We start from the raw sequence: 23,834 nt of genomic DNA on the forward strand, positions 1-23,834 counted from the left end.
CGCTGGCTAGACGTTGGGGAATGCTTCCGTTTGTCGCACATTAGCCGCAGGTGCTCCGGAAGTGCGAAATGCCTGCTTTCACGACCTTCGAGGGGCAGATAGAAAGACGAGTCAGTCACAGGTAATCCGCCGCGCCCAACGAAGGGTGGAAAATCGGCTAACTCGCCCGCTGCGCTGCGGCGAAGCATCATCTAGTGGTCCTTCCGCGCCCCCGCCACCGCCAGGGGGCAAACGAAACTTGGTGGGGGAAAAAAAAAATAGAAACAACTCTTTGAACGCAAATTAATACGGAAAGTTTTAAAAAGCAAAAGAGGATGCCATCGGCACTCGGTGTTCCCAGGTGGTCTCCCTCCCAAGTACTGACCGAGCCCAATGCTGCTTAGCTTCGGTGATCGGACGAGAACCGGCGTATTCAGCATGGTATGGCCGATGGCGAGAATCGAAGCCTTACGTGCCTTTTTATAACACATTACACCAACAACCAGCATCTCTACCATTTCACCTGTTGTTCGGCAGGACACACGGCCGCCGCAACACATCACTCCATATCCTAGGGATCCCGCGACGTCGCACGAAGCCCTCAAGTCGCCGAACATTGCTGCGCGCACTTGGGGAACACTTTTGGAAACGAATGTGGCCTTGAGTCGTTGTGGTCACGCTGGCTAGACGTTGGGGAATGCTTCCGTTTGTCGCACATTAGCCGCAGGTGCTCCGGAAGTGCGAAATGCCTGCTTTCACGACCTTCGAGGGGCAGATAGAAAGACGAGTCAGTCACAGGTAATCCGCCGCGCCCAACGAAGGGTGGAAAATCGGCTAACTCGCCCGCTGCGCTGCGGCGAAGCATCATCTAGTGGTCCTTCCGCGCCCCCGCCACCGCCAGGGGGCAAACGAAACTTGGTGGGGGAAAAAAAAATAGAAACAACTCTTTGAACGCAAATTAATACGGAAAGTTTTAAAAAGCAAAAGAGGATGCCATCGGCACTCGGTGTTCCCAGGTGGTCTCCCTCCCAAGTACTGACCGAGCCCAATGCTGCTTAGCTTCGGTGATCGGACGAGAACCGGCGTATTCAGCATGGTATGGCCGATGGCGAGAATCGAAGCCTTACGTGCCTTTTTATAACACATTACACCAACAACCAGCATCTCTACCATTTCACCTGTTGTTCGGCAGGACACACGGCCGCCGCAACACATCACTCCATATCCTAGGGATCCCGCGACGTCGCACGAAGCCCTCAAGTCGCCGAACATTGCTGCGCGCACTTGGGGAACACTTTTGGAAACGAATGTGGCCTTGAGTCGTTGTGGTCACGCTGGCTAGACGTTGGGGAATGCTTCCGTTTGTCGCACATTAGCCGCAGGTGCTCCGGAAGTGCGAAATGCCTGCTTTCACGACCTTCGAGGGGCAGATAGAAAGACGAGTCAGTCACAGGTAATCCGCCGCGCCCAACGAAGGGTGGAAAATCGGCTAACTCGCCCGCTGCGCTGCGGCGAAGCATCATCTAGTGGTCCTTCCGCGCCCCCGCCACCGCCAGGGGGCAAACGAAACTTGGTGGGGGAAAAAAAAATAGAAACAACTCTTTGAACGCAAATTAATACGGAAAGTTTTAAAAAGCAAAAGAGGATGCCATCGGCACTCGGTGTTCCCAGGTGGTCTCCCTCCCAAGTACTGACCGAGCCCAATGCTGCTTAGCTTCGGTGATCGGACGAGAACCGGCGTATTCAGCATGGTATGGCCGATGGCGAGAATCGAAGCCTTACGTGCCTTTTTATAACACATTACACCAACAACCAGCATCTCTACCATTTCACCTGTTGTTCGGCAGGACACACGGCCGCCGCAACACATCACTCCATATCCTAGGGATCCCGCGACGTCGCACGAAGCCCTCAAGTCGCCGAACATTGCTGCGCGCACTTGGGGAACACTTTTGGAAACGAATGTGGCCTTGAGTCGTTGTGGTCACGCTGGCTAGACGTTGGGGAATGCTTCCGTTTGTCGCACATTAGCCGCAGGTGCTCCGGAAGTGCGAAATGCCTGCTTTCACGACCTTCGAGGGGCAGATAGAAAGACGAGTCAGTCACAGGTAATCCGCCGCGCCCAACGAAGGGTGGAAAATCGGCTAACTCGCCCGCTGCGCTGCGGCGAAGCATCATCTAGTGGTCCTTCCGCGCCCCCGCCACCGCCAGGGGGCAAACGAAACTTGGTGGGGGAAAAAAAAATAGAAACAACTCTTTGAACGCAAATTAATACGGAAAGTTTTAAAAAGCAAAAGAGGATGCCATCGGCACTCGGTGTTCCCAGGTGGTCTCCCTCCCAAGTACTGACCGAGCCCAATGCTGCTTAGCTTCGGTGATCGGACGAGAACCGGCGTATTCAGCATGGTATGGCCGATGGCGAGAATCGAAGCCTTACGTGCCTTTTTATAACACATTACACCAACAACCAGCATCTCTACCATTTCACCTGTTGTTCGGCAGGACACACGGCCGCCGCAACACATCACTCCATATCCTAGGGATCCCGCGACGTCGCACGAAGCCCTCAAGTCGCCGAACATTGCTGCGCGCACTTGGGGAACACTTTTGGAAACGAATGTGGCCTTGAGTCGTTGTGGTCACGCTGGCTAGACGTTGGGGAATGCTTCCGTTTGTCGCACATTAGCCGCAGGTGCTCCGGAAGTGCGAAATGCCTGCTTTCACGACCTTCGAGGGGCAGATAGAAAGACGAGTCAGTCACAGGTAATCCGCCGCGCCCAACGAAGGGTGGAAAATCGGCTAACTCGCCCGCTGCGCTGCGGCGAAGCATCATCTAGTGGTCCTTCCGCGCCCCCGCCACCGCCAGGGGGCAAACGAAACTTGGTGGGGGAAAAAAAAAATAGAAACAACTCTTTGAACGCAAATTAATACGGAAAGTTTTAAAAAGCAAAAGAGGATGCCATCGGCACTCGGTGTTCCCAGGTGGTCTCCCTCCCAAGTACTGACCGAGCCCAATGCTGCTTAGCTTCGGTGATCGGACGAGAACCGGCGTATTCAGCATGGTATGGCCGATGGCGAGAATCGAAGCCTTACGTGCCTTTTTATAACACATTACACCAACAACCAGCATCTCTACCATTTCACCTGTTGTTCGGCAGGACACACGGCCGCCGCAACACATCACTCCATATCCTAGGGATCCCGCGACGTCGCACGAAGCCCTCAAGTCGCCGAACATTGCTGCGCGCACTTGGGGAACACTTTTGGAAACGAATGTGGCCTTGAGTCGTTGTGGTCACGCTGGCTAGACGTTGGGGAATGCTTCCGTTTGTCGCACATTAGCCGCAGGTGCTCCGGAAGTGCGAAATGCCTGCTTTCACGACCTTCGAGGGGCAGATAGAAAGACGAGTCAGTCACAGGTAATCCGCCGCGCCCAACGAAGGGTGGAAAATCGGCTAACTCGCCCGCTGCGCTGCGGCGAAGCATCATCTAGTGGTCCTTCCGCGCCCCCGCCACCGCCAGGGGGCAAACGAAACTTGGTGGGGGAAAAAAAAATAGAAACAACTCTTTGAACGCAAATTAATACGGAAAGTTTTAAAAAGCAAAAGAGGATGCCATCGGCACTCGGTGTTCCCAGGTGGTCTCCCTCCCAAGTACTGACCGAGCCCAATGCTGCTTAGCTTCGGTGATCGGACGAGAACCGGCGTATTCAGCATGGTATGGCCGATGGCGAGAATCGAAGCCTTACGTGCCTTTTTATAACACATTACACCAACAACCAGCATCTCTACCATTTCACCTGTTGTTCGGCAGGACACACGGCCGCCGCAACACATCACTCCATATCCTAGGGATCCCGCGACGTCGCACGAAGCCCTCAAGTCGCCGAACATTGCTGCGCGCACTTGGGGAACACTTTTGGAAACGAATGTGGCCTTGAGTCGTTGTGGTCACGCTGGCTAGACGTTGGGGAATGCTTCCGTTTGTCGCACATTAGCCGCAGGTGCTCCGGAAGTGCGAAATGCCTGCTTTCACGACGTTCGAGGGGCAGATAGAAAGACGAGTCAGTCACAGGTAATCCGCCGCGCCCAACGAAGGGTGGAAAATCGGCTAACTCGCCCGCTGCGCTGCGGCGAAGCATCATCTAGTGGTCCTTCCGCGCCCCCGCCACCGCCAGGGGGCAAACGAAACTTGGTGGGGGAAAAAAAATAGAAACAACTCTTTGAACGCAAATCAATACGGAAAGTTTTAAAAAGCAAAAGAGGATGCCATCGGCACTCGGTGTTCCCAGGTGGTCTCCCTCCCAAGTACTGACCGAGCCCAATGCTGCTTAGCTTCGGTGATCGGACGAGAACCGGCGTATTCAGCATGGTATGGCCGATGGCGAGAATCGAAGCCTTACGTGCCTTTTTATAACACATTACACCAACAACCAGCATCTCTACCATTTCACCTGTTGTTCGGCAGGACACACGGCCGCCGCAACACATCACTCCATATCCTAGGGATCCCGCGACGTCGCACGAAGCCCTCAAGTCGCCGAACATTGCTGCGCGCACTTGGGGAACACTTTTGGAAACGAATGTGGCCTTGAGTCGTTGTGGTCACGCTGGCTAGACGTTGGGGAATGCTTCCGTTTGTCGCACATTAGCCGCAGGTGCTCCGGAAGTGCGAAATGCCTGCTTTCACGACCTTCGAGGGGCAGATAGAAAGACGAGTCAGTCACAGGTAATCCGCCGCGCCCAACGAAGGGTGGAAAATCGGCTAACTCGCCCGCTGCGCTGCGGCGAAGCATCATCTAGTGGTCCTTCCGCGCCCCCGCCACCGCCAGGGGGCAAACGAAACTTGGTGGGGGGAAAAAAAATAGAAACAACTCTTTGAACGCAAATTAATACGGAAAGTTTTAAAAAGCAAAAGAGGATGCCATCGGCACTCGGTGTTCCCAGGTGGTCTCCCTCCCAAGTACTGACCGAGCCCAATGCTGCTTAGCTTCGGTGATCGGACGAGAACCGGCGTATTCAGCATGGTATGGCCAATTTTTTTTTTTTTTTTTTTTCTTTATTGCCGTAGAAAGCATAACAAAATAACAACTATACAAACAGTAACTGGACCAGGTATTACCTGGGGAACCAGTGCACTTTCATCTTAATCAGTTCACTGAACAACGACAACACTTCCTCGTCCACTTTTTCCTTCTCCATCACTTCACGTATTCTTGCCACACTTTCAACAAAGTACTCTTGAACAGACCGGGCCCTTGGATCGCTGTTTCTGACAGCCATGCGGCTCCGCCAGATACTATGCAGCCCCAAGAGCATGATCGCGTCATACGGGTATTCGTTATTTACAACTGGAAGAAACCGGATCCCGTAGGGGTCTATTGGGAGGTTCTTCTGCAGCGTGCGCTGAAGGACGTCCCAATAGAACACAGCATCCCAACAGTCGATAAACACATGCTCTACGGTCTCCGGCTTCTTACACAACCTGCAGTCTGTGCCCCAAGGCACGAACAGGCCTTTTTCGTGCATCCAAACCAGTACCGGTAGCGTGCCGGTGTGAAGGTTAAAAAAGAAAGTCTTTACTCCCGGCGGTAACCACATCTTTTTAACGCGTTTTAAAACATTCTGGCCGGGGCGGCCTGCGTACACACGTCTATACAAAGGTGTAGGAAAAACAACACTCACTAAATCTTTATACAGCACTCGTCTACTAACACTACTTAAATACTCTAATGAAAACCTACATGCTAAAAAATTAAAAGACAAAACAACCTCCCGCAGATAACGCGACGACACTCTCGACATTCCCACACACGATGACACAACAAAGTTGGGGAGTTCACCAGCCAACGTGACCTGCATGTAAGTGCGTAGGAATGGGTCACGTTGATCCCTGAGGAACATGAACCGCGATACAACCTGTCTCAAGAAGAGATGCCCCAGACCAAGACCTCCGCTGTCTACCGTACGAAACAAGTTTGTCCTCGCTGTTCGCTCCCACGCGGAGTTCCACACAAATGTGGCGAACACGCGGTGGAGCAGCTGGAGATTTGCCCTGGTGCAAAACAATGCCTGTAACACGTACCAAATCTTTGCCGCCAGGAAGACATTGCAAACAGTGGCACGGGCAAAAATTGACAAATCTTTCCCCGCCCATCGCCCTGTCTGGGCACGAGCCTCTGCCGCCTTTTCGCTCCAAAATTTAGTGTTTTCTTTGTACCGGTCTAAAGGTACGCCTAGGTACGTAGTTGGTGTAGTCTCCCAGCGAATATTCTCGAATACAGTGGGAGGCTCATCCCACACCCCATGCCACACCCCCAAGCACTTATCCCTGTTTATTACACTTCCGCTCATATCACAATATCTCTGTGTGATGGACAGAGCCCCGCGAACACTTTCTTCGTCTGTGGCAAAAATAGCCACATCATCTGCATATGCAAGTATGCGCACCTCACTCGACTCTACCTCAAAACCATTGACCTTGTCGCTACTTAGAATTTTCCTGCACAAGGGCTCCAAGAACAAGGAAAACAACAACGGCGACATCGGACAACCCTGCCTGACAGACGAGCGGACATCTATGCGCCTCGAAAGCTCGCCATTAACTATGAGACTCGTTGTACAGTTTAAATACGCCATACGCACTCCCTTACACAGCACTGATCCCAGCCCCACATACTCTAAGATAGAAAAAAGAACTTCGTGCGGGACGCGATCAAAGGCTTTCGAGAGATCAATTTGCAACATAGCCACTCTGAGAGCCTCGCTATCGCAATATTCAAAAATGCTTCTTGCAACGTGGATGTTCGTGAATATTGACCTGCCTCTTATACCACACGTTTGGTGGTCTCCTACGATATTTCCTATTACAGTTTGCAACCTATTTGAAAGGACCTTCATGAATATCTTGTAGTCTACATTGGTGAGTGTAATCGGCCTGTAGCCATTAACACTCTTCAGTTTTGCTTCAACCTCACACTTGGGGAACAAAATTGTGTGTGCTCTAGAAAAAGAAACTGGCAACGCCCCCTTCTCCAACGCTTCAGAGAACACTCTCTGCAAGGCGGATGCCATTTCGCATTTAAATTCCTTGTAGAAAGCGGCCGTGAGGCCGTCAGGTCCTGGCGATTTACCTGGATTTAAGTCTTCTATAGCCTTAATTATCTCTACAACACTAACATCTAGTTCCAACGATTCTGTTTCTGCAGACTCTAGTTTCGGTAAACAAGATAAGAATTCGGCCTCGAACCCACTTTTGGAGGGGCACTGTAGAGAAAAGAGCTGAGCATAGTGCTCCTCGAAAGCTTTCTGGATGGACTCTTGGTCGTTTCTCACCATGCCTTTGTATTCTATTTCGGTTATTTCGTTTTTGCGCGCGTACAGCTTCTCGTCTGATAAGGCTCGTTTGGTTGGCGCTTCCCCTCCTAACAATTTCTCTGACCTCGCCCGGATGACTGCACCTCTGTATTTTTGTTCATCTATTAGTTCTAATTTATGCTTTATGTCTCTAACATCTGCAGTGAAGGTATCGGACCTATCTTCTTCTACTCTAAGTAATTTCTCCAAGTGCTGTCTTAAACTATTTTCCTCCTTACGAGCTTGGAATTGAATTACACTGCCCCTTTCTATAGCTTTCATTTTTACACTCTGTTTAAAAAGCTCCCACTTTTCTTCACTACTCCTGCTATCGTCTGATGACAAAGATACAATAGCTTCCCTCGTCGCCTCAACAAACCCCTCATCCTCTAGTAATCGAGCATTAAATTTCCACGTTTCATAGCAGAGCCTCCTCTTTTTCTTTTGCCCTAATGTAACCGTGACCAGGCTGTGGTCGCTGAAGGACACCGGCTCGACGGAATAATTATTACAGAGTACTGCTAATTCTGCCGACACATAAATCCTGTCAAGTCGCGCTTGGCTAGCCCCCTGATGGTGGGTAAAACTGCTACATTTTCCTCCCCTGGCAAGGTGCGCGGCGTCGGCTAACTGTAACCGCGCTATCAATCCAGCGAGAAAGTCGGCGCTCTCATCCCTACGCTTAACACCACCTAGGCGGTCGTCGTCCTCCCACACACAGTTGAAATCCCCCAAAACAAAAATATGTCTGTTACAATCTATAAGGGGCTCGATGTCCCGGAAAAAATTCAGCCTCTCCTTGACTTTCGTAGGGGCATACAGACAAACAACACGACAGCTATAAATGCCCCTCGAAAAATCGCATACAACAAATCTACCTTGGTCGCCTACAACAACACTCTGAACATTAATGCCGGCCGTAATTCTAACAAATACGCAGCAGCCTGCCGAGTTTCCAGATGCATGGCTAACACAAACGTTAAAACGCGCTCGAAACGGGGCAACCATGCAGTCTGTACCGCTTTCGCTATCTACCTTGGTCTCTTGGATGGCGACCACGTCCAAGTCTCTCTCGTGAAGCAGCCGCCGCACCTGGTATTGTCTTCGCCTGCAGCTCAGTCCACGCACATTAAGCGTGCCCACACGTAGTGGGCCGCCAAAAGACGACACTCCTGACGCAAGCACGGGAGAGATTGTTCACACTCGCACACCCCTTGACCACCCGAAACCGGCACGACGACTCACTTTTGGCTGGGCGGCGGATGTTCACCGGCGCTGTCGCCTGTTGCTGCGAGTTCGCGATCACGACACGCCGTTCGCGGGGTAGGAAGGTATTTCCCCTTCTTCCCCGTCGCCGTCTTCCATTCATGTTCAAGGCTCCGCAGCCGTTGCGCCGCGACAACCTCCTCTCCTTTCTCGCGGGGACGCTTCGCGCTGGCCTGCGACACTTCCATGGCAACCCCGCTGTCGCTCTCCTCCTCTCCCGTCTGTCTCACCTCCTCTTCCTGAACATCCTCGCTCTCCTCCAGCATTGGGTTTGCAGGCGCTCCCTCCTGCTCCTTTTCGCCGTGCTTTCCGGCTTCCTCGGTGTCTCCCTCGGCCGTAGCTTCTTTCGCGGCCATCTTGGCTCCGTCGTCGTTCGTTGTTGTTACGGTGGTCTCCGCCGGAGCTGTAATTCCGGCACTGTTACGCTCGTTGTTGGGCGCGCTCGACGACGCGGTCGCCGCGGTCGCCGCGTTCTCCGCTTCCTCCTCGTCCATGAGGTTGCTCGTGGTGTCACTCGCTCGCCCATTGCCGGCTACGCGCGCATACGTGCGCACGCAGTCCTGACGAGTGTGCCCAAACCCGCGACACTTCACACACTGCGGGGTCTGGCAGTCGCGCCTGATGTGGCCCCTCATCCTGCATCGCAGGCACGTGGGGGCTCGACCGGGCACTACACACAACACCGACCCTTCCCCGTACGCGAACAGCTCGGGGATTGAGTCCGGCGTGATGCCTTCGTGAAGGGTCATTCGCACAGTCCTCGTTGTAGAATCAGGCAGGTCAAAACCCGCCACCTTCCACTCTTCTCTCTTGATTTCCTTTTCGAGAATCGAAGCCTTACGTGCCTTTTTATAACACATTACACCAACAACCAGCATCTCTACCATTTCACCTGTTGTTCGGCAGGACACACGGCCGCCGCAACACATCACTCCATATCCTAGGGATCCCGCGACGTCGCACGAAGCCCTCAAGTCGCCGAACATTGCTGCGCGCACTTGGGGAACACTTTTGGAAACGAATGTGGCCTTGAGTCGTTGTGGTCACGCTGGCTAGACGTTGGGGAATGCTTCCGTTTGTCGCACATTAGCCGCAGGTGCTCCGGAAGTGCGAAATGCCTGCTTTCACGACCTTCGAGGGGCAGATAGAAAGACGACTCAGTCACAGGTAATCCGCCGCGCCCAACGAAGGGTGGAAAATCGGCTAACTCGCCCGCTGCGCTGCGGCGAAGCATCATCTAGTGGTCCTTCCGCGCCCCCGCCACCGCCAGGGGGCAAACGAAACTTGGTGGGGGAAAAAAAAAATAGAAACAACTCTTTGAACGCAAATTAATACGGAAAGTTTTAAAAAGCAAAAGAGGATGCCATCGGCACTCGGTGTTCCCAGGTGGTCTCCCTCCCAAGTACTGACCGAGCCCAATGCTGCTTAGCTTCGGTGATCGGACGAGAACCGGCGTATTCAGCATGGTATGGCCGATGGCGAGAATCGAAGCCTTACGTGCCTTTTTATAACACATTACACCAACAACCAGCATCTCTACCATTTCACCTGTTGTTCGGCAGGACACACGGCCGCCGCAACACATCACTCCATATCCTAGGGATCCCGCGACGTCGCACGAAGCCCTCAAGTCGCCGAACATTGCTGCGCGCACTTGGGGAACACTTTTGGAAACGAATGTGGCCTTGAGTCGTTGTGGTCACGCTGGCTAGACGTTGGGGAATGCTTCCGTTTGTCGCACATTAGCCGCAGGTGCTCCGGAAGTGCGAAATGCCTGCTTTCACGACCTTCGAGGGGCAGATAGAAAGACGACTCAGTCACAGGTAATCCGCCGCGCCCAACGAAGGGTGGAAAATCGGCTAACTCGCCCGCTGCGCTGCGGCGAAGCATCATCTAGTGGTCCTTCCGCGCCCCCGCCACCGCCAGGGGGCAAACGAAACTTGGTGGGGGAAAAAAAAAATAGAAACAACTCTTTGAACGCAAATTAATACGGAAAGTTTTAAAAAGCAAAAGAGGATGCCATCGGCACTCGGTGTTCCCAGGTGGTCTCCCTCCCAAGTACTGACCGAGCCCAATGCTGCTTAGCTTCGGTGATCGGACGAGAACCGGCGTATTCAGTATGGTATGGCCGATGGCGAGAATCGAAGCCTTACGTGCCTTTTTATAACACATTACACCAACAACCAGCATCTCTACCATTTCACCTGTTGTTCGGCAGGACACACGGCCGCCGCAACACATCACTCCATATCCTAGGGATCCCGCGACGTCGCACGAAGCCCTCAAGTCGCCGAACATTGCTGCGCGCACTTGGGGAACACTTTTGGAAACGAATGTGGCCTTGAGTCGTTGTGGTCACGCTGGCTAGACGTTGGGGAATGCTTCCGTTTGTCGCACATTAGCCGCAGGTGCTCCGGAAGTGCGAAATGCCTGCTTTCACGACCTTCGAGGGGCAGATAGAAAGACGAGTCAGTCACAGGTAATCCGCCGCGCCCAACGAAGGGTGGAAAATCGGCTAACTCGCCCGCTGCGCTGCGGCGAAGCATCATCTAGTGGTCCTTCCGCGCCCCCGCCACCGCCAGGGGGCAAACGAAACTTGGTGGGGGAAAAAAAAATAGAAACAACTCTTTGAACGCAAATTAATACGGAAAGTTTTAAAAAGCAAAAGAGGATGCCATCGGCACTCGGTGTTCCCAGGTGGTCTCCCTCCCAAGTACTGACCGAGCCCAATGCTGCTTAGCTTCGGTGATCGGACGAGAACCGGCGTATTCAGCATGGTATGGCCGATGGCGATAATCGAAGCCCTACGTGCCTTTTTATAACACATTACACCAACAACCAGCATCTCTACCATTTCACCTGTTGTTCGGCAGGACACACGGCCGCCGCAACACATCACTCCATATCCTAGGGATCCCGCGACGTCGCACGAAGCCCTCAAGTCGCCGAACATTGCTGCGCGCACTTGGGGAACACTTTTGGAAACGAATGTGGCCTTGAGTCGTTGTGGTCACGCTGGCTAGACGTTGGGGAATGCTTCCGTTTGTCGCACATTAGCCGCAGGTGCTCCGGAAGTGCGAAATGCCTGCTTTCACGACCTTCGAGGGGCAGATAGAAAGACGAGTCAGTCACAGGTAATCCGCCGCGCCCAACGAAGGGTGGAAAATCGGCTAACTCGCCCGCTGCGCTGCGGCGAAGCATCATCTAGTGGTCCTTCCGCGCCCCTGCCACCGCCAGGGGGCAAACGAAACTTGGTGGGGGAAAAAAAAATAGAAACAACTCTTTGAACGCAAATTAATACGGAAAGTTTTAAAAAGCAAAAGAGGATGCCATCGGCACTCGGTGTTCCCAGGTGGTCTCCCTCCCAAGTACTGACCGAGCCCAATGCTGCTTAGCTTCGGTGATCGGACGAGAACCGGCGTATTCAGCATGGTATGGCCGATGGCGAGAATCGAAGCCTTACGTGCCTTTTTATAACACATTACACCAACAACCAGCATCTCTACCATTTCACCTGTTGTTCGGCAGGACACACGGCCGCCGCAACACATCACTCCATATCCTAGGGATCCCGCGACGTCGCACGAAGCCCTCAAGTCGCCGAACATTGCTGCGCGCACTTGGGGAACACTTTTGGAAACGAATGTGGCCTTGAGTCGTTGTGGTCACGCTGGCTAGACGTTGGGGAATGCTTCCGTTTGTCGCACATTAGCCGCAGGTGCTCCGGAAGTGCGAAATGCCTGCTTTCACGACCTTCGAGGGGCAGATAGAAAGACGAGTCAGTCACAGGTAATCCGCCGCGCCCAACGAAGGGTGGAAAATCGGCTAACTCGCCCGCTGCGCTGCGGCGAAGCATCATCTAGTGGTCCTTCCGCGCCCCCGCCACCGCCAGGGGGCAAACGAAACTTGGTGGGGGAAAAAAAAAATAGAAACAACTCTTTGAACGCAAATTAATACGGAAAGTTTTAAAAAGCAAAAGAGGATGCCATCGGCACTCGGTGTTCCCAGGTGGTCTCCCTCCCAAGTACTGACCGAGCCCAATGCTGCTTAGCTTCGGTGATCGGACGAGAACCGGCGTATTCAGCATGGTATGGCCGATGGCGAGAATCGAAGCCTTACGTGCCTTTTTATAACACATTACACCAACAACCAGCATCTCTACCATTTCACCTGTTGTTCGGCAGGACACACGGCCGCCGCAACACATCACTCCATATCCTAGGGATCCCGCGACGTCGCACGAAGCCCTCAAGTCGCCGAACATTGCTGCGCGCACTTGGGGAACACTTTTGGAAACGAATGTGGCCTTGAGTCGTTGTGGTCACGCTGGCTAGACGTTGGGGAATGCTTCCGTTTGTCGCACATTAGCCGCAGGTGCTCCGGAAGTGCATAATGCCTGCTTTCACGACCTTCGAGGGGCAGATAGAAAGACGAGTCAGTCACAGGTAATCCGCCGCGCCCAACGAAGGGTGGAAAATCGGCTAACTCGCCCGCTGCGCTGCGGCGAAGCATCATCTAGTGGTCCTTCCGCGCCCCCGCCACCGCCAGGGGGCAAACGAAACTTGGTGGGGGAAAAAAAAATAGAAACAACTCTTTGAACGCAAATTAATACGGAAAGTTTTAAAAAGCAAAAGAGGATGCCATCGGCACTCGGTGTTCCCAGGTGGTCTCCCTCCCAAGTACTGACCGAGCCCAATGCTGCTTAGCTTCGGTGATCGGACGAGAACCGGCGTATTCAGCATGGTATGGCCGATGGCGATAATCGAAGCCCTACGTGCCTTTTTATAACACATTACACCAACAACCAGCATCTCTACCATTTCACCTGTTGTTCGGCAGGACACACGGCCGCCGCAACACATCACTCCATATCCTAGGGATCCCGCGACGTCGCACGAAGCCCTCAAGTCGCCGAACATTGCTGCGCGCACTTGGGGAACACTTTTGGAAACGAATGTGGCCTTGAGTCGTTGTGGTCACGCTGGCTAGACGTTGGGGAATGCTTCCGTTTGTCGCACATTAGCCGCAGGTGCTCCGGAAGTGCGAAATGCCTGCTTTCACGACCTTCGAGGGGCAGATAGAAAGACGAGTCAGTCACAGGTAATCCGCCGCGCCCAACGAAGGGTGGAAAATCGGCTAACTCGCCCGCTGCGCTGCGGCGAAGCATCATCTAGTGGTCCTTCCGCGCCCCTGCCACCGCCAGGGGGCAAACGAAACTTGGTGGGGGAAAAAAAAAATAGAAACAACTCTTTGAACGCAAATTAATACGGAAAGTTTTAAAAAGCAAAAGAGGATGCCATCGGCACTCGGTGTTCCCAGGTGGTCTCCCTCCCAAGTACTGACCGAGCCCAATGCTGCTTAGCTTCGGTGATCGGACGAGAACCGGCGTATTCAGCATGGTATGGCCGATGGCGAGAATCGAAGCCTTACGTGCCTTTTTATAACACATTACACCAACAACCAGCATCTCTACCATTTCACCTGTTGTTCGGCAGGACACACGGCCGCCGCAACACATCACTCCATATCCTAGGGATCCCGCGACGTCGCACGAAGCCCTCAAGTCGCCGAACATTGCTGCGCGCACTTGGGGAACACTTTTGGAAACGAATGTGGCCTTGAGTCGTTGTGGTCACGCTGGCTAGACGTTGGGGAATGCTTCCGTTTGTCGCACATTAGCCGCAGGTGCTCCGGAAGTGCGAAATGCCTGCTTTCACGACCTTCGAGGGGCAGATAGAAAGACGAGTCAGTCACAGGTAATCCGCCGCGCCCAACGAAGGGTGGAAAATCGGCTAACTCGCCCGCTGCGCTGCGGCGAAGCATCATCTAGTGGTCCTTCCGCGCCCCCGCCACCGCCAGGGGGCAAACGAAACTTGGTGGGGGAAAAAAAAAATAGAAACAACTCTTTGAACGCAAATTAATACGGAAAGTTTTAAAAAGCAAAAGAGGATGCCATCGGCACTCGGTGTTCCCAGGTGGTCTCCCTCCCAAGTACTGACCGAGCCCAATGCTGCTTAGCTTCGGTGATCGGACGAGAACCGGCGTATTCAGCATGGTATGGCCGATGGCGAGAATCGAAGCCTTACGTGCCTTTTTATAACACATTACACCAACAACCAGCATCTCTACCATTTCACCTGTTGTTCGGCAGGACACACGGCCGCCGCAACACATCACTCCATATCCTAGGGATCCCGCGACGTCGCACGAAGCCCTCAAGTCGCCGAACATTGCTGCGCGCACTTGGGGAACACTTTTGGAAACGAATGTGGCCTTGAGTCGTTGTGGTCACGCTGGCTAGACGTTGGGGAATGCTTCCGTTTGTCGCACATTAGCCGCAGGTGCTCCGGAAGTGCGAAATGCCTGCTTTCACGACCTTCGAGGGGCAGATAGAAAGACGAGTCAGTCACAGGTAATCCGCCGCGCCCAACGAAGGGTGGAAAATCGGCTAACTCGCCCGCTGCGCTGCGGCGAAGCATCATCTAGTGGTCCTTCCGCGCCCCCGCCACCGCCAGGGGGCAAACGAAACTTGGTGGGGGAAAAAAAAATAGAAACAACTCTTTGAACGCAAATTAATACGGAAAGTTTTAAAAAGCAAAAGAGGATGCCATCGGCACTCGGTGTTCCCAGGTGGTCTCCCTCCCAAGTACTGACCGAGCCCAATGCTGCTTAGCTTCGGTGATCGGACGAGAACCGGCGTATTCAGCATGGTATGGCCGATGGCGAGAATCGAAGCCTTACGTGCCTTTTTATAACACATTACACCAACAACCAGCATCTCTACCATTTCACCTGTTGTTCGGCAGGACACACGGCCGCCGCAACACATCACTCCATATCCTAGGGATCCCGCGACGTCGCACGAAGCCCTCAAGTCGCCGAACATTGCTGCGCGCACTTGGGGAACACTTTTGGAAACGAATGTGGCCTTGAGTCGTTGTGGTCACGCTGGCTAGACGTTGGGGAATGCTTCCGTTTGTCGCACATTAGCCGCAGGTGCTCCGGAAGTGCGAAATGCCTGCTTTCACGACCTTCGAGGGGCAGATAGAAAGACGAGTCAGTCACAGGTAATCCGCCGCGCCCAACGAAGGGTGGAAAATCGGCTAACTCGCCCGCTGCGCTGCGGCGAAGCATCATCTAGTGGTCCTTCCGCGCCCCCGCCACCGCCAGGGGGCAAACGAAACTTGGTGGGGGAAAAAAAAAATAGAAACAACTCTTTGAACGCAAATTAATACGGAAAGTTTTAAAAAGCAAAAGAGGATGCCATCGGCACTCGGTGTTCCCAGGTGGTCTCCCTCCCAAGTACTGACCGAGCCCAATGCTGCTTAGCTTCGGTGATCGGACGAGAACCGGCGTATTCAGCATGGTATGGCCGATGGCGAGAATCGAAGCCTTACGTGCCTTTTTATAACACATTACACCAACAACCAGCATCTCTACCATTTCACCTGTTGTTCGGCAGGACACACGGCCGCCGCAACACATCACTCCATATCCTAGGGATCCCGCGACGTCGCACGAAGCCCTCAAGTCGCCGAACATTGCTGCGCGCACTTGGGGAACACTTTTGGAAACGAATGTGGCCTTGAGTCGTTGTGGTCACGCTGGCTAGACGTTGGGGAATGCTTCCGTTTGTCGCACATTAGCCGCAGGTGCTCCGGAAGTGCGAAATGCCTGCTTTCACGACCTTCGAGGGGCAGATAGAAAGACGAGTCAGTCACAGGTAATCCGCCGCGCCCAACGAAGGGTGGAAAATCGGCTAACTCGCCCGCTGCGCTGCGGCGAAGCATCATCTAGTGGTCCTTCCGCGCCCCCGCCACCGCCAGGGGGCAAACGAAACTTGGTGGGGGAAAAAAAAATAGAAACAACTCTTTGAACGCAAATTAATACGGAAAGTTTTAAAAAGCAAAAGAGGATGCCATCGGCACTCGGTGTTCCCAGGTGGTCTCCCTCCCAAGTACTGACCGAGCCCAATGCTGCTTAGCTTCGGTGATCGGACGAGAACCGGCGTATTCAGCATGGTATGGCCGATTTTTTTTTTTTTTTTCTTTATTGCAAAACTCAACAAGAGCATTTCAAAACAGCATTTTTCTCAGTGTAACAAACAATCACTTCACAACCACATTAAACGATATTTACATTCCAATGGACTTTCATTTCAATCAATTTGTTACATAAATCCAGAACATCATCATCATAACACATTTTTAACACTTCACGGACCTTGCACACGTTTTCAATAAAATAACCATGAACGGATCGGGCATTTACATTATGCCGTACCGCTAGCCTGCTCTGCCATATTGCGTGCAACCCCAGAAGAAAAATGAGGTCGTACGGGATTACATCTGGTTGTAACTCGAGATAGCGGATGCCTTGAGCAGTCAAAGGTAGTTCTTTCTTAATTGTTCTCTGGAGGACGTCCCAGAAGAAAACTGCGTCCCAGCAGTCCAGAAAAACATGTTCTATGGTCTCTGGTTTCTTACACAGGTAGCAGTCAGGTCCCCATGGCAGGTAAACTCCCCTCCTCTCCTGCCATGTCATGACAGGAAGAGTGTTCGTATGCAGGTTGAAAAAGAAAGACTTAATCCCACCAGGAACAGCCATTTTCTTCACTCTCTTTAGCACGTCAGGCCGGTGTCTACTCTTATACATGGAGCGATATACTGGTTCTGGAAACAGGGTTTCCACTAAATCCCGAGATAGTCTTTTACGGGTCACAGTAGAAAGATAGTCTAATGAAAAACGCACCGACAAGAAACGAAAAGCTGACACCACTTCACGCAGGTACCCGCCTCCTCTGTACGATATATAATCTACAGTGGACACAACATAATCAGGTAGTGCCGAGGCCAACAGGATTTGCAAGCATGTGCGAACAAATGGGTCCGACTGGTCCCTTAGATACAAAAATCTTGACACTACCTGCTTGACAAACAGGTGTGAAAGCCCCAGACCCCCGTCCCCAAGTCTTCTAAACAAATTACTACGGCTCGTCCGCTCAAACGAAGACTGCCAGACAAACACTGCAAATACTCGGTGGAACTTTTGTACATTGACTCTGGCACATGACAAAACCTGCATAACGTACCAGAGCCTGGCTACTAGAAACGTGTTACAGACGGTTGCCCGCGCAAAAATTGACAACTGCCTCCCTCCCCACGATAACGTGCTCGCACGCACCTCCTGAACCCTCTCCCCCCAGTAGTCTGTGTTTTCCTTATAACGGTCTAAAGGCACGCCCAAATACTTGGATGGCGTGGTGAACCACTGCATACCCCCATAAACCGACGGTGTTTCCTCCCATTCACCGTGCCACAGGCCTACACATTTGCTCAAATTGACCTTGCTACCTGTGACTTCACAAAATCTCTGTGTCAGGGACAGGGTGTTTCGAACGCTTTCTTTGTCCGCGCAAAAGAAAGCCACGTCGTCAGCGTACGCCAGAACTTTTACCTCGCACGCTTGAACGCAAAAGCCTCGGATACTGCCACTGGCAATTACCCTGGCACACAATGGCTCTAGATAAAGAGCGAAAAGCAGGGGACTCAATGGACATCCTTGTCTCACCGAGGAGTAAACACTTATCTGTTCTGTAAGTTTCTTGTTAACTATGATGTTGGTGGTACAGTTATTGTACGCCATCCTTATCCCTTTGGTGACAACGGATCCTACTTTAACATGCTCCAGAATAGAAAAGAGAACGCTATGACACACGCGGTCAAAGGCTTTCTCAAGGTCTACCTGTACCATAGCTACAGTGCGATGGTCTGCATCGCAGTACTCGAGGATACTTCGAGCCACATGAATGTTTGAAAAGATTGTTCTGCCCTTAATTCCGCATGTTTGATGCGGGCCTATTATCCCTGTTATGACACTTTGTAATCTGCTGGCCAAGACTTTCATGAGTACTTTATAATCTGTGTTGGTCAACGTAATTGGTCTGTACCCTGTAACTTTAATTAATATTTCTGGCGTTTCCCCCTTCGGAATCAAAACCGTGTGAGCCTTGGAAAAGGAAGGAGGGAGACGGCCAAGCTCAAAAGATTCCTTAAACACTCCATGAAGGAGACCCGCAACTTCCCCTTTAAACTTCTTATAAAACACTGAACTGATTCCGTCAGGTCCTGGTGATTTACCCGAGTTCAAGTTGTCGATAGCCTCTTCGATTTCGCTCAGGGTGATCTCCCTTTCCATCATTTCAGTACTTTCGCTATCCAGTTGCGGCAGTAAGTTCAAAAACTCTGTTTCGAAACCGTTTTCGGTCGGGTTCTTCAGTGCAAAAAGTTCCTGATAATATTGGGTGAAAGCTTGCGCTATTTCCGCCTCATCCCTAGTTAAAACACCTGCCCATTCTATTTCGCCAATATCTTGTTTGCGTGCATGACGCTTTTCGTCAGCTATGGCCCGCTTTGTTGGCTGCTCACCCGCCAGATATTTTTCAGCTCGTGCTCTCACTGCAGCTCCTTTATATTTATCTATATCTATCCTTTCGAGCTCCTGTTTTGTTTTATTTATATCCTCAATAAATATTCCCGGCCGCTTTGTTTCTTCTTCAATTAAAGATTTTAGGTTGCGGCGTAAGAGTGTTTCCTCCTGTATATCACTTCTTCTTATCATACTAGATCTTTCTATGGCCATAAGTTTAACTTTTTGTTTAAAGCACTCCCATGCTTCGCTTTTACTATTGCAATTTCTTCCGTAGTCGTTATCGCAGTAATTTTTTACACTACCAACAAACTCTTTATCATCAAGCAGCCTCGCGTTGATTTTCCACAAGGACCAGTTAAACTTATGACTACGCTTGATTTTTTCCCCTAGGGATACCGCTACCAAACAATGGTCGCTAAAAGACACTTCTTCAACTTTATATTCTCTACAACAAGGCACCAATTCAGCGGAGACATAAATGCGGTCTAAACGCGCATGACTCGCGCCCTGGAAGTGTGTATAATGTACCGTTTTCGCTTCTTCGCCTACCAATGCCACATCTTCCAGACCACTGTCTCCCACGATTTTGGCAAGCAGCTTCGCGCTGCGATCTACAGCCGCGTCCTGATTTGACCGATCTTTACGCTCGCACACACAATTAAAGTCTCCTAGTATTATTAACACTCTTTCGGTTTCAAGGTAGTTTTCTATACTTTCAAAAAAAGTGTATCGCGCAGCAGGTTTTGTCGGCGCATATAAACACACTACTCTAAACTCAATGTCTGCATAAATGAAATCACACAAAACAAATCTACCATCCTTACAGCTGACTACATTTTGAATCACTACTTCTAACGACTTCCTAATTAACAGGCAACACCCAGCCGAAAACCCATGGCTCACTGCAACCATGAAATTTTCCACAAATGGCTCAACCATGCTGTCAGTGTGTGCTTCGGTTTCAACTTTAGTTTCCTGAATGCCAAGAATGTCTAGCTGATTTTTATTAATTAAAGAAGACACACTGTTTCGCCTCTTTTTAGACCCCAACCCTCGGACGTTTAGCGTCCCTATTTTTAAAGGTGCTTTCAGCTTAAGATTCATTTAAAAAAAAACAGAAGTAAAATACAGACCCCCGAAACCGCGTGAAAAGGAGAGGCAAACAAACACCAAAGAACTCACGCTAGCCACCATACGCCAGAACCATTCTGTCCCCTCACTCGTTCACAGGCGACGGTCACCCGCTGCCTCCATGGTCAGGTTTTTGTTCGCGGGTCAGTGAAGTGGATCGCTGCGAGAGGCTTCCAAATTTCTTTTTCCTCCCCACCACCTTCCACTCGTTTTCCAGCCGCCGCAGCCGCTGAGCCGCGAGGGCCTCTTCCCCCGCGTCGCGGGGCCTTTTCGCAGAAGCCTGTGTGGCATCCATGGCCCCCTCCGAGCTGCTTCCTTCCTCCTCACTGTTTTCGGACTCGGCCAGAATGGCGTTCTTCTCGCTCTCTTTCGTCTCGTCCACTTCTTGGGTGGTTTCCTCCTCCTTTCTCCCGGCTTCCTCACCAACTTGCTCGGTCCCTTCTGCTGGGGCAGCCATCTTGGGAGCCGGCTCATTGTTCGCTGCCAGGGGGGCCAGCACGCCATCGCCGTCTCCGCCGCTGCCCGTGCTGCTGGTTGACACCGGCGCCGCGCTTGCCGCTCGCTCCGCTTCCTCCTGATCCATAAGATCTGGAGCGACCTCATTCCCGCGACGGTTTCCCGTCACGTTCGCGTAAGTACGAACACAATCGTGCCGCACGTGCCCGAAAACGCGGCACTTCGAGCACTGCGGCGTCGCACAGTCACGCCGAATGTGTCCCCGCATCCCGCACCGCAGGCATGTAGGGGCTCGGCCCGGCACCACACACAACACCACACCGTCTCCGTACTGGATGAGTTCCGGGAGAGAGTCCGGGACGACCCCCTCCCGCAGGGTCATTCTGACCGTGCGGGTTGTCGAGTCCGGCAGACTAAAACCGGCGACTCTCCATTCCTCCCTCTTCATCTCCTTCACCTCGCCGAACTCGCTAAGAATCCTCGCTAGTGGCTCGTCGAGGTCATCAAACGGCACCCAGTGCAATTTGACAGTCATGTCCTGCCTCGCTGGATCGATGACAGCACAATGCCGCCCCTTAACTCGTAAACTTCCGCTCATGACGAGCTTCTCCTTCGCCTCCTTCGTTCGTAACTTCACCAACCAAACGTGGCTCATTTGGAATGGCCCGATGCCACTCACCGCCTTGATGACTCCAAGCTCCTCCAGCGGTGAGCGGAAATCCTCGATCCTGTATGGCCGTCCTTCGAGGTCGCAGTGCAACACGACGCACGCCTTCATGCCTTCGTTGGAGGGAAGCGCGGGTAGGAGAAATCGGTACCCGGCCGGCGGGCCGCTCGGCGGCGAAACCGGTTCGGCGCCTCCGCTCGCCCGTACTCCTGCGGAGCTAGCCATCGCGCGACCGCTCCCTACGAGAACCGGTCGGCGAGTGTGCATGGTATGGCCGATGGCGAGAATCGAAGCCTTACGTGCCTTTTTATAACACATTACACCAACAACCAGCATCTCTACCATTTCACCTGTTGTTCGGCAGGACACACGGCCGCCGCAACACATCACTCCATATCCTAGGGATCCCGCGACGTCGCACGAAGCCCTCAAGTCGCCGAACATTGCTGCGCGCACTTGGGGAACACTTTTGGAAACGAATGTGGCCTTGAGTCGTTGTGGTCACGCTGGCTAGACGTTGGGGAATGCTTCCGTTTGTCGCACATTAGCCGCAGGTGCTCCGGAAGTGCGAAATGCCTGCTTTCACGACCTTCGAGGGGCAGATAGAAAGACGAGTCAGTCACAGGTAATCCGCCGCGCCCAACGAAGGGTGGAAAATCGGCTAACTCGCCCGCTGCGCTGCGGCGAAGCATCATCTAGTGGTCCTTCCGCGCCCCCGCCACCGCCAGGGGGCAAACGAAACTTGGTGGGGGAAAAAAAAATAGAAACAACTCTTTGAACGCAAATTAATACGGAAAGTTTTAAAAAGCAAAAGAGGATGCCATCGGCACTCGGTGTTCCCAGGTGGTCTCCCTCCCAAGTACTGACCGAGCGCAATGCTGCTTAGCTTCGGTGATCGGACGAGAACCGGCGTATTCAGCATGGTATGGCCGATTTTTTTTTTTTTTTTGGTAAAGCATGGTATGGCCGATGGCGAGAATCGAAGCCTTACGTGCCTTTTTATAACACATTACACCAACAACCAGCATCTCTACCATTTCACCTGTTGTTCGGCAGGACACACGGCCGCCGCAACACATCACTCCATATCCTAGGGATCCCGCGACGTCGCACGAAGCCCTCAAGTCGCCGAACATTGCTGCGCGCACTTGGGGAACACTTTTGGAAACGAATGTGGCCTTGAGTCGTTGTGGTCACGCTGGCTAGACGTTGGGGAATGCTTCCGTTTGTCGCACATTAGCCGCAGGTGCTCCGGAAGTGCGAAATGCCTGCTTTCACGACCTTCGAGGGGCAGATAGAAAGACGAGTCAGTCACAGGTATTCCGCCGCGCCCAACGAAGGGTGGAAAATCGGCTAACTCGCCCGCTGCGCTGCGGCGAAGCATCATCTAGTGGTCCTTCCGCGCCCCCGCCACCGCCAGGGGGCAAACGAAACTTGGTGGGGGAAAAAAAAATAGAAACAACTCTTTGAACGCAAATTAATACGGAAAGTTTTAAAAAGCAAAAGAGGATGCCATCGGCACTCGGTGTTCCCAGGTGGTCTCCCTCCCAAGTACTGACCGAGCCCAATGCTGCTTAGCTTCGGTGATCGGACGAGAACCGGCGTATTCAGCATGGTATGGCCGATTTTTTTTTTTTTGGTAAAGCATGGTATGGCCGATGGCGAGAATCGAAGCCTTACGTGCCTTTTTATAACGCATTACACCAACAACCAGCATCTCTACCATTTCACCTGTTGTTCGGCAGGACACACGGCCGCCGCAACACATCACTCCATATCCTAGGGATCCCGCGACGTCGCACGAAGCCCTCAAGTCGCCGAACATTGCTGCGCGCACTTGGGGAACACTTTTGGAAACGAATGTGGCCTTGAGTCGTTGTGGTCACGCTGGCTAGACGTTGGGGAATGCTTCCGTTTGTCGCACATTAGCCGCAGGTGCTCCGGAAGTGCGAAATGCCTGCTTTCACGACCTTCGAGGGGCAGATAGAAAGACGAGTCAGTCACAGGTAATCCGCCGCGCCCAACGAAGGGTGGAAAATCGGCTAACTCGCCCGCTGCGCTGCGGCGAAGCATCATCTAGTGGTCCTTCCGCGCCCCCGCCACCGCCAGGGGGCAAACGAAACTTGGTGGGGGAAAAAAAATAGAAACAACTCTTTGAACGCAAATTAATACGGAAAGTTTTAAAAAGCAAAAGAGGATGCCATCGGCACTCGGTGTTCCCAGGTGGTCTCCCTCCCAAGTACTGACCGAGCCCAATGCTGCTTAGCTTCGGTGATCGGACGAGAACCGGCGTATTCAGCATGGTATGGCCGATGGCGAGAATCGAAGCCTTACGTGCCTTTTTATAACACATTACACCAACAACCAGCATCTCTACCATTTCACCTGTTGTTCGGCAGGACACACGGCCGCCGCAACACATCACTCCATATCCTAGGGATCCCGCGACGTCGCACGAAGCCCTCAAGTCGCCGAACATTGCTGCGCGCACTTGGGGAACACTTTTGGAAACGAATGTGGCCTTGAGTCGTTGTGGTCACGCTGGCTAG

General features: G+C 52.5%; 18 non-coding genes and 4 pseudogenes across 18 annotated transcripts; all 22 read right to left on the bottom strand.

Annotated features, from left to right (window-relative positions):
* Positions 1 to 315: 315 nt before the first annotated feature.
* On the bottom strand, positions 316 to 434 carry LOC144151099 (5S ribosomal RNA). The gene has a single exon (XR_013318704.1). It is a non-coding gene; the product is annotated as a 5S ribosomal RNA (ribosomal RNA).
* A 536-nt stretch (positions 435 to 970) lies between these two features.
* Positions 971 to 1,089, bottom strand: LOC144151101 (5S ribosomal RNA). Its single transcript, XR_013318706.1, has one exon. It is a non-coding gene; the product is annotated as a 5S ribosomal RNA (ribosomal RNA).
* A 536-nt stretch (positions 1,090 to 1,625) lies between these two features.
* LOC144151102 (5S ribosomal RNA) lies at positions 1,626 to 1,744 on the bottom strand. The gene has a single exon (XR_013318707.1). It is a non-coding gene; the product is annotated as a 5S ribosomal RNA (ribosomal RNA).
* A 536-nt stretch (positions 1,745 to 2,280) lies between these two features.
* Positions 2,281 to 2,399, bottom strand: LOC144151103 (5S ribosomal RNA). Its single transcript, XR_013318708.1, has one exon. It is a non-coding gene; the product is annotated as a 5S ribosomal RNA (ribosomal RNA).
* A 537-nt stretch (positions 2,400 to 2,936) lies between these two features.
* Positions 2,937 to 3,055, bottom strand: LOC144151104 (5S ribosomal RNA). The gene has a single exon (XR_013318709.1). It is a non-coding gene; the product is annotated as a 5S ribosomal RNA (ribosomal RNA).
* A 536-nt stretch (positions 3,056 to 3,591) lies between these two features.
* On the bottom strand, positions 3,592 to 3,710 carry LOC144151105 (5S ribosomal RNA). The gene has a single exon (XR_013318710.1). It is a non-coding gene; the product is annotated as a 5S ribosomal RNA (ribosomal RNA).
* Positions 3,711 to 4,245: 535 nt separating this feature from the next.
* Positions 4,246 to 4,364, bottom strand: LOC144151107 (5S ribosomal RNA). The gene has a single exon (XR_013318712.1). It is a non-coding gene; the product is annotated as a 5S ribosomal RNA (ribosomal RNA).
* Positions 4,365 to 4,900: 536 nt separating this feature from the next.
* Positions 4,901 to 5,019, bottom strand: LOC144151264 (5S ribosomal RNA; annotated as a pseudogene).
* Positions 5,020 to 9,961: 4,942 nt separating this feature from the next.
* LOC144151108 (5S ribosomal RNA) lies at positions 9,962 to 10,080 on the bottom strand. Its single transcript, XR_013318713.1, has one exon. It is a non-coding gene; the product is annotated as a 5S ribosomal RNA (ribosomal RNA).
* Positions 10,081 to 10,617: 537 nt separating this feature from the next.
* On the bottom strand, positions 10,618 to 10,736 carry LOC144151200 (5S ribosomal RNA). The gene has a single exon (XR_013318801.1). It is a non-coding gene; the product is annotated as a 5S ribosomal RNA (ribosomal RNA).
* Positions 10,737 to 11,272: 536 nt separating this feature from the next.
* LOC144151109 (5S ribosomal RNA) lies at positions 11,273 to 11,391 on the bottom strand. The gene has a single exon (XR_013318714.1). It is a non-coding gene; the product is annotated as a 5S ribosomal RNA (ribosomal RNA).
* A 536-nt stretch (positions 11,392 to 11,927) lies between these two features.
* Positions 11,928 to 12,046, bottom strand: LOC144151110 (5S ribosomal RNA). The gene has a single exon (XR_013318715.1). It is a non-coding gene; the product is annotated as a 5S ribosomal RNA (ribosomal RNA).
* Positions 12,047 to 12,583: 537 nt separating this feature from the next.
* Positions 12,584 to 12,702, bottom strand: LOC144151111 (5S ribosomal RNA). The gene has a single exon (XR_013318716.1). It is a non-coding gene; the product is annotated as a 5S ribosomal RNA (ribosomal RNA).
* Positions 12,703 to 13,238: 536 nt separating this feature from the next.
* On the bottom strand, positions 13,239 to 13,357 carry LOC144151112 (5S ribosomal RNA). The gene has a single exon (XR_013318717.1). It is a non-coding gene; the product is annotated as a 5S ribosomal RNA (ribosomal RNA).
* Positions 13,358 to 13,894: 537 nt separating this feature from the next.
* On the bottom strand, positions 13,895 to 14,013 carry LOC144151113 (5S ribosomal RNA). Its single transcript, XR_013318718.1, has one exon. It is a non-coding gene; the product is annotated as a 5S ribosomal RNA (ribosomal RNA).
* Positions 14,014 to 14,550: 537 nt separating this feature from the next.
* Positions 14,551 to 14,669, bottom strand: LOC144151114 (5S ribosomal RNA). Its single transcript, XR_013318719.1, has one exon. It is a non-coding gene; the product is annotated as a 5S ribosomal RNA (ribosomal RNA).
* Positions 14,670 to 15,205: 536 nt separating this feature from the next.
* On the bottom strand, positions 15,206 to 15,324 carry LOC144151115 (5S ribosomal RNA). Its single transcript, XR_013318720.1, has one exon. It is a non-coding gene; the product is annotated as a 5S ribosomal RNA (ribosomal RNA).
* A 537-nt stretch (positions 15,325 to 15,861) lies between these two features.
* On the bottom strand, positions 15,862 to 15,980 carry LOC144151116 (5S ribosomal RNA). Its single transcript, XR_013318721.1, has one exon. It is a non-coding gene; the product is annotated as a 5S ribosomal RNA (ribosomal RNA).
* A 536-nt stretch (positions 15,981 to 16,516) lies between these two features.
* LOC144151242 (5S ribosomal RNA) lies at positions 16,517 to 16,635 on the bottom strand (annotated as a pseudogene).
* A 5,468-nt stretch (positions 16,636 to 22,103) lies between these two features.
* LOC144151276 (5S ribosomal RNA) lies at positions 22,104 to 22,222 on the bottom strand (annotated as a pseudogene).
* A 573-nt stretch (positions 22,223 to 22,795) lies between these two features.
* LOC144151243 (5S ribosomal RNA) lies at positions 22,796 to 22,914 on the bottom strand (annotated as a pseudogene).
* Positions 22,915 to 23,483: 569 nt separating this feature from the next.
* On the bottom strand, positions 23,484 to 23,602 carry LOC144151118 (5S ribosomal RNA). Its single transcript, XR_013318723.1, has one exon. It is a non-coding gene; the product is annotated as a 5S ribosomal RNA (ribosomal RNA).
* Positions 23,603 to 23,834: the final 232 nt, after the last annotated feature.

This window comes from Haemaphysalis longicornis, unplaced genomic scaffold (assembly GCF_048455015.1).
Source record: "Haemaphysalis longicornis isolate Haplotype H1 unplaced genomic scaffold, Haemaphysalis longicornis Haplotype H1 scaffold_88, whole genome shotgun sequence".
In the NCBI taxonomy this organism is placed as follows: domain Eukaryota; kingdom Metazoa; phylum Arthropoda; class Arachnida; order Ixodida; family Ixodidae; genus Haemaphysalis; species Haemaphysalis longicornis.